General features: G+C 33.6%; 1 protein-coding gene across 2 annotated transcripts in view; it reads right to left on the bottom strand.

Annotated features, from left to right (window-relative positions):
* LOC111052918 overlaps positions 1 to 20,190 on the bottom strand; it is a 158,739-nt gene extending 138,549 nt beyond the window's left edge. Inside the window, exon 1 of one of the 2 annotated variants that reach the window (XM_039430381.1) lies at positions 19,808 to 20,190. The gene's annotated coding sequence lies outside the window, so the exon portion shown is untranslated. The remainder of the gene's footprint in view (positions 1 to 19,807) is intronic. The other variant, XM_039430382.1, reaches the window with a different exon arrangement.
* Positions 20,191 to 21,302: the final 1,112 nt, after the last annotated feature.

The raw sequence follows: 21,302 nt of genomic DNA, 5'->3' as shown, positions 1-21,302 counted from the left end.
AGAAATTGGGGATCAACAACGCCAACAAACAAAACCTTGGGATAGGACAGTAGCAGCCAGGGTCGGTTGAAGAATAGTGCTGTTTAATGTTTTCCACATAATACGATTATTCAGGAATGGCTCAAACGCATTATTGATGCCTTGAATGACATGCTCTTCCACAGTCGGCTTACTGGTTACTACTACCTGAACCTTCTCTAATGATTTCCAGACGCTATAATATTCGACACCTGCGTTCAAAACCACACACTTCGAATTTTTAAAACTTCACCATTGTATCCCCGAAGCAGGTTGTTGGAAGATCAGAAATAAATTGGAAGGAAATTCCTACAGAATATTTTTTTTTTCAAAAAATTCGAAGAATCTTGAATGTAATTGAGAAAGAAGAATGCTCCGCTTGAATTGAAGAGATCAAGGAAATAACAGTGAAATGAATAGTTGATTGGATTGGGAATTATTTCATTTGAAACGATAAAGAATTTGTAAGTATCTGAAGTCTCACAATGAAAATAGTCATCAGAATACATAGAGAAACTATACATCTCCAAACAATACTATGAACGCCCAAATAAACAAATTAAAACTTATTTCATGAGGTAATCAAGTTTAATCCAGTTTCAAAAGCAAGTGCATTCTATGTACCTTCTCTTTAAAGCTTTGATGAGCAACCCCATAGGGAAAGTGCAAACATCGTAAAAATGTCTCAAGTGCCTTACTGCATAAAGTTCAATGTAAAGTAGCAACCTAGTATATACTAGGTGCAACCACAATGCACGTTATTATTTAACAGCTTCTGGTGATAGCTACCGCACTATTTTTGGTCTGCCAGCCTGCGGGTTCAAGTCACAGGAAATGTGAGTTCACGGTCAGAAGCCCACTAAGCTTAGTGACAAGTATGCAGGAAATAGTAGTAGCAGCAAAATGTCACCTAGTCTTCACTGCTCTGCAAATTCAACTTTACTGTGTGAGATTGAAATGCCAACTCTTCGATATTCATAGCAATAATAACATTTGTGCTCCAATGAGCAAAATTTCATTCAGTGCTCCATAAAGTGGAAATCATTTAGTAGTTTATAAATACTGTAATGTGCATGTTGTCAAATTGTAAACCTTTGCCCTTGGAGGATTACCTCTCATGATAGAGCGATGATATTGGTATTTATAAGAGCAGTCGCTAAATTCCCTCTTTTGCGAATAAATTCACAAAAAATTAAGGCCGTCCGGCTCGCAAAATTACTGGGTTCAAACCTCAGCTCTAGCTCAGTGGTAGATACATGGATTTTACAAATGCAAGTAATCACCATAAGGTTTAATGACCTGTGATTAATAGTTCTTACCGCTGCTTCTGTGAAGTTCTTGAAGAATACCAGTGAGGAAATTAAAAGAATATTTGATGACTGATTATCAGTAACCATGTACCACTAGAGAATGATAAGGACCAACTATAGTTGTTTCTAGTTGATTCTTAAAACGCTCGTCGTGAGTACAGGTATTCACCAACATATCCTTCCAAAATTCCTTAGAACTTACAACGCCAGTTCTTGAAGCTCTCTGGATCCTTATATGATATAACTGGAACCTTATTAATATAATTTTCAATATACTTGCTCTGACAGATTAAAGTGATTATCATCAAAGGATGGTAAATACTGAGTGCTCTTAATAAGATCAATATTGCTTGATTCAATAATTTTATGTGCTGCTGAATATTTGTTGGTATTAAAACAGCTCAAACTGTATATCACGAGATGAACTAGGATAAAATAAATTTCTACGATTTGTATGCTGACATAAAACACAAAATATATTCCCATAAAAAAGTGTATATAAAATGCTCAATATATCTCTAATTTTTCTTAAATAAATGTTTTCTAAAATCTGAATAATTACCACAGGTTTTGCCAATATTCACAATAGTGAGTTTCAAATTCATGAATATATTATATTTAATACTGATACTTAGACTTCCAGTCAATACAAAATTCTGCAAATAAAAACCTGTTTGGTCTATAGGTTTGATATACTATACTTTGTTCAATTAACAAAATTAATAATTAGTAAATTATTATTCAAACATGAGATCTCAGGGATTTATATGAATTCGGGCCGTGCGTGGAAGTAAGCTTCCTACATATATCAAATAAATTTATAAAATGTTCTTATGAACTATGTGATATTATTCAACACGTGGTGACTTTTTATTTAATTTAAGTCAATTTGAATAGCGCGTTTAATTAATTCCCCCACTATACGCAGAAAATCTAAAACGAGCTTGTTTGACTTATCACTCACTTAAATGAAGTTCTTGACGGTCTCGTGGATTGAATTAATTATTTCCAATAATTAATTAGGTAGGCTCCTTTCGTCTCTGCTGGGCTAGCGCGTGATCCAGATTCTTATAAGTTTCTTTCCGAATTAAAGATATATTTATGGGAATAGTTACAAATTACGAACTCTTTGACAGCACTGAGTTCACAGATAATTTAACATTTAATACAAATATTTCACATTAAAAAAGGGTTTGGCTTAATAGTTTTAAAATTTAAAAAAGAGGAAGAAAGAACCCTAAAATCTATGTGCATCCTCTCAGGTCAAGATCTTAAGCCAGAAGAAGGAGGTTTTCAGAAAAATTTGTCTCTTCCAAGAATAATTCTGTAAGCTACTCTCTGATTGGTCTTCAATTTACTAAACTCGATATAATGGTCGGCTTGGAAACAGGGCTTCCTCGACTTTATAATAGAAAAAATTAAATAAAAAAAAGTTTTTATACAAATATATGGAGTGTTTATCTTAAATTGATTTCATAAATAAATCATAACATACGATTTTAATACATTTAGTTTTTTATATGAGTTTTGTATACTCTTGATTTATCATGCTTTTTTAGATTATAATAAATATTTATACAGAAATAATGGTTGTTCGTATTTCTACACATCGACTTCCTTTAGTATACATAATATATCCTTTGTGAGTAATTTTATATAATTCAACCTGTTATACTGGTTGATCGAATAATCAGCTGATTCGTTCAGCATTGATTCTAATAATTATTGATTTATTCAAGATAGACTAATTCTTTTCAAAATGTAAACAATAATTCTAACCTCAATGTTCATGCACTTTTATTTTTTTATAATCCGCCAATAATAAGTAAGCCGCTTTATAATTTTTGATCTTACCAATGGGTTCTCATAGTTATTGAATCACAATTATACATGTTTTCTTATCGTTTTTGATAATGCTATTACTCCTAATCGCTAATAATACCTGATTTAAATTGATTTATCCTTTGACTAGGTCTAACCTTCTTTCCATTTTATAGTTCTATTAAAATTCATTGGTTCATTTTAAAATATTTGGTGGTATTAAATTACCACGTGACAATGTATAGGTGCGTACAGACTTGAGCGCCTCGGAAATGCGAACTCCATTATTTATCATCAGCTGATGCTACACTTATTGAAATTTATATTTAGCTTATTGTACTGTCACTGATAATAATCCACTGATGTGGAAGTCGGAGGAATGTTTGATAAATCGTACCGAAGTTTCTAGATTACGAAGGTAATGATCTCAAAAATATCGATGTACTTGGGAAGCATACCAACGATGACAACTAACAGCGGATCCCTCTTACGAACAGAAATTGGGGATCAACAACGCCAACAAACAAAACCTTGGGATAGGACAGTAGCAGCCAGGGTCGGTTGAAGAATAGTGCTGTTTAATGTTTTCCACATAATACGATTATTCAGGAATGGCTCAAACGCATTATTGATGCCTTGAATGACATGCTCTTCCACAGTCGGCTTACTGGTTACTACTACCTGAACCTTCTCTAATGATTTCCAGACGCTATAATATTCGACACCTGCGTTCAAAACCACACACTTCGAATTTTTAAAACTTCACCATTGTATCCCCGAAGCAGGTTGTTGGAAGATCAGAAATAAATTGGAAGGAAATTCCTACAGAATATTTTTTTTTTCAAAAAATTCGAAGAATCTTGAATGTAATTGAGAAAGAAGAATGCTCCGCTTGAATTGAAGAGATCAAGGAAATAATAGTGAAATGAATAGTTGATTGGATTGGGAATTATTTCATTTGAAACGATAAAGAATTTGTAAGTATCTGAAGTCTCACAATGAAAATAGTCATCAGAATACATAGAGAAACTATACATCTCCAAACAATACTATGAACGCCCAAATAAACAAATTAAAACTTATTTCATGAAGTAATCAAGTTTAATCCAGTTTCAAAAGCAAGTGCATTCTATGTACCTTCTCTCTAAAGCTTTGATGAGCAACCCCATAGGGAAAGTGCAAACATCGTAAAAATGTCTCAAGTGCCTTACTGCATAAAGTCCAATGTAAAGTAGCAACCTAGTATATACTAGGTGCAACCACAATGCACGTTATTATTTAACAGCTTCTGGTGACAGCTACCGCACTATTTTTGGTCTACCAGCCTGCGGGTTCAAGTCACAGGAAATGTGAGTTCACGGTCAGAAGCCCACTAAGCTTAGTGACAAGTGACAAGTATGCAGGAAATAGTAGTAGCAGCAAAATGTCACCCACCTAGTCTTCACTGCTCTGCAAATTCAACTTTACTGTGTGAAATTTAAATGCCAACTCTTCGATATTCATAGCAATAATAACATTTGTGCTCCAATGAGCAAAATTTCATTCAGTGCTCCATAAAGTGGAAATCATTTAGTAGTTCATCAATACTGTAATGTGCATGTATAGGTGCGTACAGACTTGAGCGCCTCGGAAATGCGAACTCCATTATTTATCATCAGCTGATGCTACGCTTATTGAAATTCATATTTAGCTTATTGTAATTTCATTCATTTATTATTATTGCAACATTTTATGATCTTCTCAACTCAATTCTATACCTTTACACAGATAATTTGCAAAATACTAACACAACCTACATTTTTTGAATACATGAGTGAGATAGAAATGTGGTTAGGTAACTCCAACAATCAACAATCTCCAATCTAGAAAAAAATTCATCTGTGTCTGTTCGATTTTTTCGGCAGCAGATCACCACTCACAATCTCAGAACGTTTATCATAACCTCTACGCGAAGTGTTTGATCTGATTCTAGGCAAGTGAATAATATGAGTAATGTGCAGTGAGTGCATTGGTGAAGAGTGTTTGCGATATCACTGTGGCCGTGGCCGCGGCTCTCCATCTTGCATTGCTGACTGTGTGGTCAAGAAAGGCAAACCTGTTCCGTTGCCAGCAATCACTCTGTCCGCCGCCAGGGCACAGGAGGATGCGGAACAGCTGAGGAAGAAGGATGTGTGAAGGAGGAAAGGAAGGATAGGAAGGAAGAGGAGGCCTCCAGGACTGAAAGAGAGAGGCCCCAGGAAGACCCCCGGCCTCTGAGGCTGTTACTGCAATCAAGTTCGCTCGCTCCTTTCTTATGAACTTCACAATGCCCACTGGCTCACTTAACATTCATTTCAAACTGTCAGCCTTAAATGAGCGGGAAGCGTTGATGTTATCTATAAGTAATGCTGACAGTTGATAGTGAATTTGACTATGGGTGAGCTAATGATAACGTGCGTTGGGTCTGCGCATGTTATATTTTATTTAGGATGTTCATCACTACCACCGCCGCCGCCGCCTATGTACTCGTATGTTGGTTGGTTCTAGTACACACTACACATGAGAAAAGCCACTATCTTCTCTTCAAGTTCAACTACTCATGACATAATTTACAATTTAATGAAACCTAGGTGGACAAACTGTGCTTCATGATCTTCAAAATAGTTTGAATTTGAAATTCTATTGAGAACAATACATTTATTTGGAAGGAAAGAAAAACACAGTTATTGAGAATGATCGATAAAATAGAATAATACAATGTTGGAGAACCTAATTCCAAAATTGAATAGATATTTGCGAATTGCATGACCTTCATGCTTGTAAAATATTCAATTAATAACATGAATAAAAAGCATTGTTCATTATCAAAATTCAATTGAACTATTTCTGTTTTACATGTTTTTTTATTATGTGGTACTTTAATTGAAAGTGCTACTTTCCCATTTTTGAATGTAAAATGTGAATGGTTTGCATTTCATAGGCTAAGTACAATCTCAAGCTTAGACTAAGATCTTCGTTCAAATTTTAAATCTAAATAGTTTCAAACCCCATTCTCTCAACCGTAGCTTATTATATTGTTTTATGATGTGTAGGAATTCATTCAAAAATTGTATGTGGGTGACAATAATTCCCTGGTTCAATTGATTTCATACAGGATGCATAGTCTTGAGACCACGTTATAGGATGAAAATTGACCTATCTAGTTGGATCAATGTGCCATGTTGCAATGTTATTTTGTCGTGTTATTAGTCATGATAAGATGCATTCTCTACGCAATCGGATGCAGAATATCGTATCCAATTGCAGAACTTATAATAATTACCATTGAAATTAACATTTGTAAATGCTGAATTTCCTGCCTGTCTACGCATGATAATGGTGCATGTTCATAAGACATCATGTCGGAAAACGATCATGATATTATTAAGCCGCACATTAATTCAGTAGGCATAGCATGTATAAAATTCAGAATCGCTAAGGAAAGGTCAAACTTATTGTGTGTTCCCATCAACGTGATCAAGAGTGGAATTCATGTTCTAGTCTAGTCTACTATGAATTTATGTAGCATGTATATTAAACTGTGTACATTCATTCACAATCGGGTGTAAAATTTAAGGATACTGGAATAACAATGAAACTATGACACAAATCACAATGACATTTGAAGTTGTCAGCATATTTCATATTCATGTATTTTTTAAATGTATGGAGCTACTTTGAAAAGTATTTTTTTAATACCTAGTTAGTTCAACTACGTGAGATTCTATAATAGCTTACATTCTAATTATTTTAAAGATGAATAAGATTTGATTTCATTAAATTAATGCTGAAACAAAAAAAGCTTCCTTTCTTGTATCACCATAAAATCGACTTTCCATACACATTCGTCCAATCAAGTTCATAGAAGTTAAACACCCGGATTAAAGGATTTAGGCTTGAAGTGTTTCCATTTTTATGAATATCATCATTGATCTAGGATTTAAAGGATGGAATATAACTATACACTTTATTGTATCATAATGAATATTATATTATATTTATGAAGATCCTAACTTGATCTTGACGCAATCGGATGCAGAATATCGTATCCAATTGCAGAACTTATAATAATTACCATTGAAATTAACATTTGTAAATGCTGAATTTCCTGCCTGTCTACGCATGATAATGGTGCATGTTCATAAGACATCATGTCGGAAAACGATCATGATATTATTAAGCCGCACATTAATTCAGTAGGCATAGCATGTATAAAATTCAGAATCGCTAAGGAAAGGTCAAACTTATTGTGTGTTCCCATCAACGTGATCAAGAGTGGAATTCATGTTCTAGTCTAGTCTACTATGAATTTATGTAGCATGTATATTAAACTGTATACATTCATTCACAATCGGGTGTAAAATTTAAGGATACTGGAATAACAATGAAACTATGACACAAATCACAATGACATTTGAAGTTGTCAGCATATTTCATATTCTGTATTTTTTAAATGTATGGAGCTACTTTGAAAAGTATTTTTTAATACCTAGTTAGTTCAACTACGTGAGATTCTATAATAGCTTACATTCTAATTATTTTAAAGAAGAATATGATTTGATTTCATTAAATTAATGCTGAAACAAAAAAAGCTTCCTTTCTTGTATCACCATAAAATCGACTTTCCATACACATTCGTCCAATCAAGTTCATAGAAGTTAAACACCCGGATTAAAGGATTTAGGCTTGAAGTGTTTCCATTTTTATGAATATCATCATTGATCTAGGATTTAAAGGATGGAATATAACTATACACTTTATTGTATCATAATGAATATTATATTATATTTATGAAGATCCTAACTTGATCTTGATGCAATAGGAAGCACGCGATCGAATGAAACACAGCACAACATATAATTCTTCATGCGTTCTTGGTAAAATCACGTGATTTTCAGCTTATTTTTATTTGGTGACAACTTGAAGAACGACATACAACATACTTCTTGTTCAAGAGTATCACCAGTAGACACTAGTCACACCAAAACATGAATTTTTCAACCGTTCTGAGATATTGGTTTGGTCACTGGATGCATTGCTTGTTGTGGACAGAAGAAGACGTCTTATTTTTCAACGTTTCCAGATAATAATCTTCGACCACATATAGGTAAGCTTCACACACACGCCGGACGACACATGACACTAGATTTCACTGCTGTTGATCGTACAAGAGCAGCTACTTTCTCCGATCTTTTCGAGCAGTGATTTATGGCAAACATTAAGCCACTCGAATTGAGACATAAGAAACCTGTTATTCTAGCACATCAACAACTATAATATCCGTAGCCAATCTACAACTTCATCGTCAAGTTGTTAGAAGAATTCCAGCTACAAATTAGCAGTGAGGAAACAACTTCATAAAAGGCGATTTATTCGACTTACATGCATGCAGCTTCAAAGTTTCCATTCAATCCTTCACAATACGAAAGTGAGTGAGGAGTGATCTTCATGCTGATTAAAACTTTCATATTCTGAATTTTTAAAAGATTTAAGCCATTATTTCACCAAGTTTAAGGGTGAAATAAGAGTCAAAACATTTTCAGCAATGAAATTTTGAGTGTTAAAGAATTTCCTTAGGCTAGTAAGGTTTCCGAGAGTTATATGTGCTTCTCACCAATTCCAATATAACACTTAGAATGGAATTACAGATAATAGAAGAATATCCTATTTCCTATACGATTATCTGCATGACAATCCACTTCCCAATCACTATACAGTATATACATCGAATGGTTGAGTGTAGGAGAGGGCTGGCTGAGCCCTAACTCCGCCCTTTATGGTCAAAATAGAGACAGCAATTCTATTCTATTATACTATACGCATTCATGCTATAACCGGCAAGTCTTATTCCAAAAACTACTAGTATTTCTGTGAACAGTAGACCTCACGCAGTATTCTCACCCACAAGTACCTGATTGAAACTATAGACCTTATGGGAATACAGCAATAGACTGGCTTCTCCACACATCTGTGTAATCACTGTCTTGTCAGCTGATTTATGATGAAAAATTCTATATTTTCTGATTTTTACTCTAATATTGGCGTATGGAGGAAGCTCCTTTTTCCTTTTATATTATCCTTGAAATGCAAAATTTCCAAAAACCTTGTATATACATCGACGCGCAATTAGAAAAGGAACATACCTGTCAAATTTCATGAGAATCTATTACCGCTTTTCGCCGTAAATGCGCAACATATAAACATTTAAACATTTAAACATTTAAACATTTAAACATTTAAACATTTAAACATTTAAACATTTAAACATTTAAACATTTAAACATTTAAACATTTAACATTTAACATTTAACATTTAAACATTTAAACATTTAAACATTTAAACATTTAAACATTTAAACATTTAAACATTTAAACATTTAAACATTTAAAATTTAAACATTTAAAATTTAAACATTTAAACATTTAAAATTTAAACATTTAAACATTTAAACATTTAAACATTTAAAATTTAAACATTTAAACATTTAAACATTTAAACATTTAAAATTTAAACATTTAAACATTCTGCAATAATATTAATAAGGACACTCATCAATCTCTTCCAAAACGGGAAAATTCCTAACAATATCTTATTGTTCCTAAGGGAAATTCCTATTTGCCAACTTATGATGGTCATATTTTCTAGTACTTTTAATAAAAAGGATCACGTATGAGTAGATGCTGTTCGACTGTTGATACGTTGAATGACAATCATTGTTAGATGAGTTCAGAGAATGAACATCATTCTGTTGTTGCAGATCCATCATCATACCCATCCATCCTGGCAGGGTCAAGAGGGCTCATTAAAATTTCTACTGTGGTCGTCATGTCTAATCAACTCAACATTGTCGCATGTCTGTTAATATAATTTCCTGGTGAGATTCACTTCAAACAGTCAGCAAAGTTGAATAGCAAGCGCTGGCGATATACATACGGAATTGTGTCAGTCTAAAGTGAATTCCACAATTGTCCGTTCTTTATTCGATTTTGTGCATTGGCTGACTGCTGACTGCTGACTGCTGACTGCGCTGACTGCATTCGTTCGTTGCCTTCCTTCCATTTTGGGCCAGTTTCATTCGCCGACTGATAGAATCCTTGTAATGAGGCGAACATGCATTATTTATTTGTATGTTCGTTTCGATCGGAATACAAAATATAGACATCAGAGAGGATGAGCAAAGTATCCGAACGAATAAGAATTGCAGTTGCGACAAACAGGAATTACAACAAGAATATAATTAAAGTGAGAATTCACAAGTGGATGTTTCTGGTGGAATCTCATACCTAAGTGTTGGAACGGGTGACCTGGCTAGGCAATGGAAAATTCGAGATCGAAGAAGAATAATGGCGAACAATATTAGAGGATGATAATTGAAAACCGCTGGCTGCTTCTGTTTGAAGTCCAACAAACAATAAATTATAGTAACCAGTGAAGAACACAAACTGGTCGAAACTTAGAAGGTAGAATAACAGAGGAGTAAGTATACATTATAATAAATGATTGAAGAGATTCATGAATGCATTTGATAATTGATATACTGTATTATAGAGAGACTGGAGAGTCTCTGGAGTTGAACTTTAAAGGTCCGATTAAACCAAGTTGACATCCCACTGTTACGAACAAAATTGAATGTAGGATTGTTTTCTAGCTAAGATAATAATATTTTAGCTAAAAATGAATGCAGTCCAAATGAATAAGTATTATTCAACAACAATACAGTAGTAGTAAGGCCATGCTGAGATATGAATCACATCAATTAGAAGACCAACTACTTATGAAAATATCCTATAACGAAGTGTATTCAAATTCAAATGTTGTCTTCTATAATAAATTAATAATTATTTTAATGAGATAGAGCTGGGATTGACAGCATATTTGGACTACCTTCTTCAAATCCAATAGCTTTCAACTTCAGAGATTCCATCCTTTTATTCCTTACATTTTCCTGACAGATTCTTGGAATCTTGACGACTACTAGGAGATAGTAACCTACAACTACAACAGGACTTCGGCTCATGAATAAGTCTTAAGCCTATCAAGATGATCGTATAAATATTCTATGAGAACTACTTACAAGGCTTAGTTTGTTACAGGGATGCCGTCTTAAAGAACGATAAGGGGGTACCCTTATTATATTTGACCACTGTTACGTTGTTCAAACATGAGTGTCCAGGTAATTGTATAACTTATACGATGATTTCACAATATATTAGATTCCACATTGAAGCTTGGATACACCTGGCAGCCCTGGAAAAGGTTGAAGAAAATACAAGAACAGTCTTAGAATTTTTAAATTGAGTCTTGAAGTGAAATTTCATTTTTCAAATTAATGTAACAAGTTTACCAATGGAAAATTGAAATTCCAACTTTTGATTTGAAATGAAATTTATCAAATATTTTTTCATGGATAATTTTGTTTGAGAAAAATTCCAGAACAATAAAATTGTTATTCACATGTTTTGGTTGTAGATAAATACTATTATTCTCTACTCATGAAACCGCAGAAGAGGTCAAGAACGAACAAATTTGAATAAGTAAAAATATGTCCATTATTCATCCTCCTACCGCTCAATGAATGACTGATGAATATTCTCTAACTCATACAACTCATACAACTCATACGGTCAGAATTATTTCGAATAATTGGAAATTTAACAGTGCCTTGTCACAATCATATTATCCTGCACTCTTTAACAAACTTTATCATCTTCTACGAATATTTCATTCCATACCTTTTCCATCATCAAGTATCTTCATTGTCATTATTCAAGAGTGTTGGAATAGAAAAGTATTTACATAATTCATTATTAGGTGTTGAAATCGAAAACAAACAGAAATTGAAATAATAATGATGAGAACAAATAATCATGCTCGACAAGATTTATTATTTTACTTCGTCATGCTATCCTCAATGAACTTTAAGAAAAGACTGAATCTATGGATTATTTCACAATTTAATGTCATAATTCACCAAGAGCTCATTAATTCCAGCCTGTTTGCACTCTCCTATTCTTCGATAATTGATGAAAAAGCGAGCCATGTAATGCAACAACACGAATTCAGAAAAGAAGTGTAAGAATTGAGAAAATACGGCCAGTAAAGCCATGATTGGTGTTGGCGAATGCCACGACTCCAAATCAAGATTACAGTCGCAATGAAACGAGTTATTTGTTGAAATAGAGAGGTAACAATAACTAGGTCTAACTAAACGGATGTGAGAAACGATAACCTTCATCTGTAACTAATTTTCCGGCTCAACGCAAAGAGCCAAAAAGCCGTGAAAATTGTTCACGCCGTAATTAACACGAAAACGGTTTTGGTCTACATTATTGGGCATGAGTATCAATGATGCTTATCGGTTGGAGTGATACTAACTTCAAACCGTCAGCATTGGTAGAATTTAAAGCGTTGGTTTAAATAATAGGGAATGCTGACAATTCATAGTGGATTCCACTATAGCTCAGTACCGTCCTGAACCAGTTCTGTAACATGTTGATGTTCTCACACGAAATCTCATTCAGTCTTCATTGACGCTAAATCGAATCTATATGAGCTTTCCTACCAGATTATAATATTACATTTATTCCATGTTTGCAATGCTCCTGAATTAAGGTGTCCACATCAATTTTTCAGACAAAACCGGAACACTTTCGATATCCACCTTCTACCCCTTCCCTGAAATTTCACTTCGACCTGAAAATTGCGTTAATTCATGAAGTTCACAAATTTACAAACAAGTTATTCAACACAAAATTCCGGGACTTCCAAGCAATTCAGGCCCGTATGCAGATACTCGGTTTAAAGGGAAAAATATGAGCTGTTCGTTTTAGCCCCGAATGAAACACATTATAATAAGTGCAACCATATTTACAAGTAAACGTGGTTTAGCGTTGATCGTAGATGGCGACATGGTCCTCAGAAAACTTTTTCGGGACACCGGGACTTTGGGTAAGAAAACAGGGATAATCCTGTTTTTCGGGACGTCTGGACAACCTATGCTAAATCAAAGAGCTTTTGAAACAGATTAAAATTATTATTGTATTCGGAATAGGACTCCTTTTCTTTACTGGATTAATAGCCAGTATAGTCTGATTCGGAATGAAGCTCAGGAAGAAATTATTCACTAAACATTCTATATTTTATTATCAATTATTATTTAAGATCGAATCTCAATATGCCATGTATTTTTTTATTCTATTCAAATTACTAGTTTTACTATAACTTCACGAATTTCAATATGTTCTTCCTATTCCATTCAACATGTTTTTCTAAAATAGCATACGAGTAGTTCAACCAATTATTGTTCATGGGATAGTATGCTTTAACAGCCCGGAGGTGTGAGAGGAAATACTAGTATTAAAATAGTTTAGAAACCCGCATGTAGAAATCCGCCGGATAGTTCACATAAGAGCTAGGCCTATTCATCCAACAAAGTATTAGCTTTCTGGTGAAGTAGACTCAACTTTGCAACAAAAACAAATACGTAAACAACTGAAATGAAGAGAGACGTTCATGTATGATTCTCACAGCCATTACTGAGCTGTAACTCGTAGCTCTGGTAATGATCACTAATAAATTCTCTACCTTGTATACAAACAAGCAGTTGTGACTTATAGCCAAACAGAAAGTTGCATTTATTCTATTTATTTACTGCATTTATTGAGTGCTTTAACAGAGTGATAAAACTAACAGAATTGACAATCTTAATTTCAACAAACTCATACCTGTTATGAGTTATGGAAGAAATAAATGTTCATAAAAATCACAACATACTATTCAGAAGATGTAAATTACGTGGCTTAGAAGCTACTTGAAGGGCTAAGCTTATTTATGCATTAGCCTATCAATGTATGAAATTATGTGGCATTTGGACTCTGCAACTGTTTCGAATCCCAAGAATATGGCAGATTCCACTTGCGAGGTAATAAAGTCTTAAAAGACTAAATAAATGTTACAAGAGTAAGATCCACTTATGCTGAGATATTCCACATAAAATATCATTTTAGAACGACAAAAACATCGGCTTCTTCTGCAGGATTAATTATTCTGAACGAAAAGCAATAAAGGTTTAATACTACTGCAGTTTTCTCAGTGGATGTCAGTCCCACGAGTATCGTATTCCTCTAGTAAGTTCCACAATGATTCTTTAACGGACGATTTGGCATATGAATGAGTGTTTTATATGCAGAATTATTGAATTTTTATATATTTTAAGTACAACTACTTATTATTTTAAAGTCTACCAGCTGCTTTACTTCTCATAACTTTCATAGTCTTTGAAATGAAAAATATTTACAATGTCCATTCCAAAGTAATTTTCCCTTTAAAACTCTGGCAATCATTCTTGTTTGAAGGATGAAACAAGGCAGATGGAGGTTTCAGAATGACAACTGAAGACATTTTCGGGGTTTCCGCAAATATAAATGAAAGTTCACAATTCGACCACTTTTTCAAGCAGATGGTGTAGTTTAGAACTGAGAAAATATTATAAATTCACATTTTCACATAATATTCACATTTCCACATTATATTCACATTCGCCATTTCTGGAGGTAGGCTAAATGGAAAATATGTATACAGTATTATGAATTCACATTTGCTGAATATAATATTATGCAGACAACGAAACAGACAGCTTTTTAAACTGAAACACGAATCACCTGCAATGCATGAGCACCTGTCTCGTTACACACATTCACATTCCTGCGCGTTCTAAACTTAATTCAAGATCAAGCTCACGATTATTATAATCAGTACAGCCAAATATTAGATAACGTGGAGTGAATCCAGAAAACACTGCGTTAATGAAATCAATTAACGACAAGGTTTTTCATAATAATGTAAAGCTGTTTATATCTATGAACTTTACAAAGATTCAAGGGCGAAAACATGCTATCTGAAATAATTATTCACGTTATTATTATTATGTGGTAAGGATACACACGTATCATAGGAGATTGTGAAACATTTTCAAGTACTCTAAATAAAGTAACATTGGTTGATGAAGACATTTTTCAAGAGAAATCATCGATTGGAAATGAATACAATATTTGTGAAATTACATCAATCACAGCAGATAGCAGTATGGTATAACTGATTCGAGGCTTGAATAAAACCACACGAAGACACAATACTGAGCAATAATAAACATGAAGAACATAGATTAAACATAGGAATTAGATTCGTTATAATTTATAAGAATTAGAATTAGATCGTAATCGAATTTATGGATAATCAATTCAACAAGATACCCTAACATATCATGGGGACTATAATCAAACTTGGAATAATGTCTCATTGGTATGACATTTTTTGTAGAGCTAAACACAAAATCGTCATCTGCTCCAAAATATAGTAAATCAATTGTTAAAATCAATCACATTAGAAAGGAACAGGCCAAAAGTTTACTATTGATATAATTCTATGGGACGTCGATAATGGGACTGAAAACCTTATAATCCTATGAAATCCTATAAATCATATCCTATTGGATATGAATGAACAATTTCTGTTTAGATATTTAGATGCTTATTGACCGAACGTAGTGAGGTCTGTTCAACTCGATTCGCTTTTGTCTGTCTGTATGTAACGCGATAACTGCCAAACGCGTAGATAGAATTAGATGAGATTTAGCAGGAATTTTCCTCTTTCAAATGAATTGAATCATTTTTATTTTATTTTCAATCACCTATTAAATTTGTTTTTCAAATGTGAGAATATTAATACTGATGGGCAAGCATCATAATAGTTATTTGTGCAACTAGTGCGCAAAGTGACACAGTTTGCTGCACCAAAAGAAACGTTTATGAGTGCAGCAGAGGAACTTTGCTCACGTATTTCACATTAAACTTCTCCTGCAGTTACTATTGAATATGAGAAGTGGTTGATTATGGGTAAAATGATGGCTGAGATCCATCAAATGTTTGTGTGTGTGATGCTGTAATTAATAACAACCTTAATTCATTTTAAAATTAATAATCCAATTGAAGATGAAAATTCTCAGCCAAAGTTCTCATTTTTATTCATTCAAGAATCAGAAAAAATACAGATAGAACAAAAAATGTGCATTCAAAATATACACCAACAGTTCATTGGGATGGCTGCAAGATGGCTGAACCGACAAGCGCGCAACCTAGCAGGAACCTAAGTTTGTTTTATCCAGCTAAAAAGTACTGAAACAGGATTCAGAAATTTAGACTTTTGCTCAAATTACCGAGAAAAATGCTCAAAGTAAACTGAAAAATATTCATAAAAATAACATAGACAACAGAGAATATTTATTGTAGTATGTGTTTTATTTATATGGATATCGAACTGTAATCATTTAACCTCAAAATTCGAACTTTATAATGTATATTTGCTACTTTTCTCATTGCTTGCAGTTGAAATAATAATTATCAATAGAAAAGAACTATTATTTATAATTAAATGATGAGAATTCGTAAATGATGATTATTTAATTATGATTTAGATGAACATTATTCTTGTTTTGAATTTCTAGATTGGGATCATAAATGTAGGGTAGCCGTTAAAATGATTATCATCTAAATCTAACCACAGTCATTGTCACTAACTTCATTTTTGTTTTCGTGCACTAATCCTCCATATAACCCACCAACTATTTTGTGTTGCCATGTTGCAAATCTGGAGTACGCAAAGTAATACTTTGCGCACTAGAGCGGAAAAGTGATTCTTTGCGTTCTGTAATCAGTGCAGGAATGGTCACTTTTCAAGGTAACTGTAGGAAAAACATATTGAAACCCTACCTTATAGAAATAGACACAGTCGTCAGACATCTGTGTAATGCATGCAATGAATAACTTATTACTTGTCAGCTGATTGTTTATGAATAATTCTATAGTCTGATTGATTCCATCTTCAAAGTAGATGATATAATATAGTGATATCAGAGTATGGAGGAATTCCTTTTCTTTTCATATTATCCTTAAAATGCAAAATTTCAAAAACCTTGTGTATACATCGACGCGCAGTTGAAAAAGGAAAATTCCTGACAAATCTCATCGAATTCTATCTACGCGTTTGGCCGTAATCGCGTTACATACAGACAGACAAAAGCAAATCGAGTTGAAACATAGACCTCACTACGTTTGGTCAATAAAAAATGATTAAATGAACTGAATAATGCCGAAGAAATTATAATATTCTTGATTGAAAAAAAAAATAATTTCAAAATAGTTGAGAAATATTTTCATCAGATGGAAAGATTATCACGAAACTGGATAAATCATCATATGGGAGACAAATTCAAACCTGAACTGAGTTTATTAACATAAGTGAGTTTTCGATCTAGGAGAAAACAAATAACAGTTTTTAAGAGTAAATTATGATTCAACTGTGAATTGTGATTTTACTGAATCAACTAGAACAGGTGACATCAGATACTGTACTTGTGGATGAGAAAACTGCGTGAGGTCTACTGTGCACAGAACTACTATATCTGTATGTGACCGGATCTCGAAAACGGCTCTAACGATTCTCACGAAATTTGGAACAAAGTAGGTTAATATATAAAAATTTGATTGCACTAACCCTGGGAAGCAACCCTGGGATAACTCGCTGAAGGACATGAAAAGGATAAATACGTCCTTGGAAAAACAGCTGGAAATTTTGTCCTCTGTCGATACCGTAATGGAAGTGAGTGAACGAGTGCATTTGTGGGATCATTTAGCTGATCTCACGAGAAAAAAATTCAGCAAGAAAAACTTATTTTCATTAATTTCTCTGTTTTTAGGAAACATGTTTACTTCAGAAAGTCCAAAAATTAACTAGATACTGTTAGTACATAGTATATTAACAAATAATGTACGGTAGCAAACATAGTATACCATTCTAAATCGAACTCATAGTATATCTATTTGTAATAATTGATGTTTGTTTTTTGAAGTGTGAATGAATTGTTATTTTGATGAGTGATACACTCACCAAACGTTGAATACAACTTTTTTTGTCAGAGTAGAAGATTTTGATCTGGATTGTAGTATAAATTTGAAAAGGGACAGTTTTGGGTATAGGCCTGTTGTGCCTCCTCATATAACTGTAAAAATAATTGTACGACTGAGAAAATGAATAAATATAAATAAACTATAAATTCAATCTTTCTTTACAAATTTTCTATGCTTTTACACTCCAGAGCAAAGCTCGGTCCCCCGATATTTTTGTTATTATAAGGAAACAATTTAACAAATCCATGATATGATATGATTGATGAATTTGAAATGTATTATAATGGTGAAACAATTTAACAAGAACAAATGAAGGCCAAACATTTGATATTGGAATACAACGTGTTATTTCAAGTGAAATTGATGTGAAATTGAGAGGAGATATTCCAAGGGAGAGATTAGAGTGAACTGTTCACAGATTCCAAATGGAGATGATTTATCATTTACATGCATATACCTCTAAAGTCATTGCTCAAACAGACTAGAGAACTGGACAATCTAGCCTAGATAATGGCAAGCAAACAGAAGGACGAATTCGAATCAAAGTTCACCTATTGAATCATTATTTTGTCATTTTATTGGGAAAATGATAGATGTTAGCTGGGTAAACAGAATAGGAATGATCAAAATCCAAAACAGAGTAATGAAGCAATGCGATATCTCTAATTAAAATAGAGGGCAAATGTTGCCAGAATAAACAATGCACGACGGTGGAGCTGGGAAGCACAACTTTATATAATAAGCCTAGCCTACTGACTGATATTAAATCAGTTGATTCATATTACAGAGATCACGATTCTAGTGGTAAAATATATCAACATTATTTACTATTGTATTCCTTTAATCTCAGGTATAATGTGGGATTATATTTTCAAATAGAATATAAGTAGAATATAATATAAGTAGAAATCTTATTAAATAGGAATTTTCAATGTTCAGTCATGCTGAGGAATTTTACAATAAATTTAATATGCTATGCTTACAAAGGCAAGCAAGATAAATATTATAAACCAATCAAAGAATGAAAACATTTCATAATCTTACGAGATCTTATAATAATCAAGATTCTTTAAATTGATTCATCTTTTATGTAGTTGATTCTCAGAAGTATAAATATCACTCAACACATCAATTATACTGAATGTAAATTAAATGCAATATGATTTCTCTTCAGATAATGATCATGAACTATGCATCTTCGAATAACTACTAAATAGAAGAGATAGAAGAGAATAATTTGAAAATCTTTTAGTCGTCTAAGATTTATGTCTCTTTATCATTTCTAGTCTTTTTACTGTTTGGAGAGACAAGATTCAAGAATTTTATAACAATCAATCAGTTACATATTAGCAAGATATGGATGCAATTTGAGGGAAAGGGAATGTGAATCAATGTAGCAGTATATTCGACTTTGATAGATAAGACAAGATACAGACAATTTGAATGTGCGTATGTGAAAACTGTTCCAAGAATACTCACAGGATGAAAAAAGGTTTGGCATTAATGTAGATTGGGAGAATATTAATGTGAATTACTTCATAATGTAATGAGATTATAGTAGCCTAATTACCACCACTGAGAATCGACGCAACCAGCAGGTTATCGTAATTTTAATTGATAAGAAACTTGATTGCTTTTAATGAAATAAAATACTTCTGACACCAAAGAATACTCACATCAGAAACACCAGTAGCGATTAATGTACACCATAAATCCTCCTTTGGCACTAGAAGATAATACAGCACTTGAGTTCAAAACAATAATTAAAAACCACAAAAAGCTCGCCGCAAAAACAAAACAACAGGTGGATCACACACGACGTTTTCGCGACGCGGGTTTCGAAGGTGAAGTCTGGGAAAGTTCCACACAGTTTTCACAGGTTGACTTGATAGTCATGCATAAACATATTAGTGAAAGTCGTTTTTTCCTTTGTGGGGGGTGAATGTAAACACGAGGGAAATGAGGGAAAATGGAGGGAACCAGCGGAGAGTTGTGACCGGCCGGCAAACGACGCAAAACCGAACTGAAGTCAGAACTCAGAACTCACCGGCCGAAGAACACCAGAGGAGAATCATGACGTCACAAGACACACACATGCAGCGGTGGTGGTGATTCTACAAGGTGGCCACCGGTTCTCCTCTCTTCTCTCTTACCTCTCGCCTCTCTCTTACCTATCATCGGCACTCTTCCACTCCAATTTTAGCTGCACAGGTGAATCTGAGGTGGTAAGATCCGAGGCGACGGTCGGTAGAGTTTTGTGGACCATCACATCACACCAGACGACGCAGCACTCAAACTGAATGCAATATTGTTTTGTTTCAACACTGCCTGAGTGCAATCTCGAATATGCAACGGGTAGTGTAATTATTATTAGAGCACGGTATCATCATGACTGGCAAATTCCTTGAATGTGATGCTCGCGTACAAAGAAAGATGCTGAGAGCAGCTTGAGAGGGGGAACTAATTGGAGAAAATTGTAGCATGAGGGAACTGAAGACTTTAATATGGATGCTGAGTGTCTGTACAATAGAAGTTTACGAAAATATGTTCACTGTAATTATTAGCATAGACAAACCATACTATTCCAATGATAAATATACTGTGATCGATTTTTTATAATAATAAACTTCTTGTAATAGGGTATGTCCAACATAGATTTGATTTATTCATGTTTTTGTTTTTCATTCCAACGGGAGTTGAGCTCAAGTAAAAAAAGGAATGTTCATGGATTGAATTATTTCCTTAAATACTGGAGTATAACATTCACAGTTTATGTAAATTGGTATAAAGGCGGTAAATCAAATGATAAATGGAAAACATTGATATCATTAATGGATTGTGATACTTATCAAAATGAAATTTCAAGAGGGTGACAGAAAGTTCAGTATAGTAATATAAGATGAAGATCATCCATTGAATAGCATAACATTACTGATGAACATGCACTGAGTTTCTCATAGTTCAGTAGAGTTTTAGTAAGTTATGAGACGGATCAACAAAACGAAAATACGAAAAGTATAAATTTGAATCTGGATGAACAAAACTGTTTCCATAAACTGGGTGAGAATTGGATGAGCAAGTATAGACAGCTGACTAAATCATGAACAATTTATATAAATCGTTCCCCTCTCACCACAAAAACGAGCTGACAGTTACAGGTTCTTCTACATC

The sequence above is a fragment of the Nilaparvata lugens genome, chromosome 6 (assembly GCF_014356525.2).
Source record: "Nilaparvata lugens isolate BPH chromosome 6, ASM1435652v1, whole genome shotgun sequence".
Classification (NCBI taxonomy): Eukaryota; Metazoa; Arthropoda; class Insecta; order Hemiptera; family Delphacidae; genus Nilaparvata; species Nilaparvata lugens.
The sequence above is the reverse complement of the archived record's forward strand: the minus strand, read 5'-3'. Positions and strand labels throughout refer to the sequence as shown.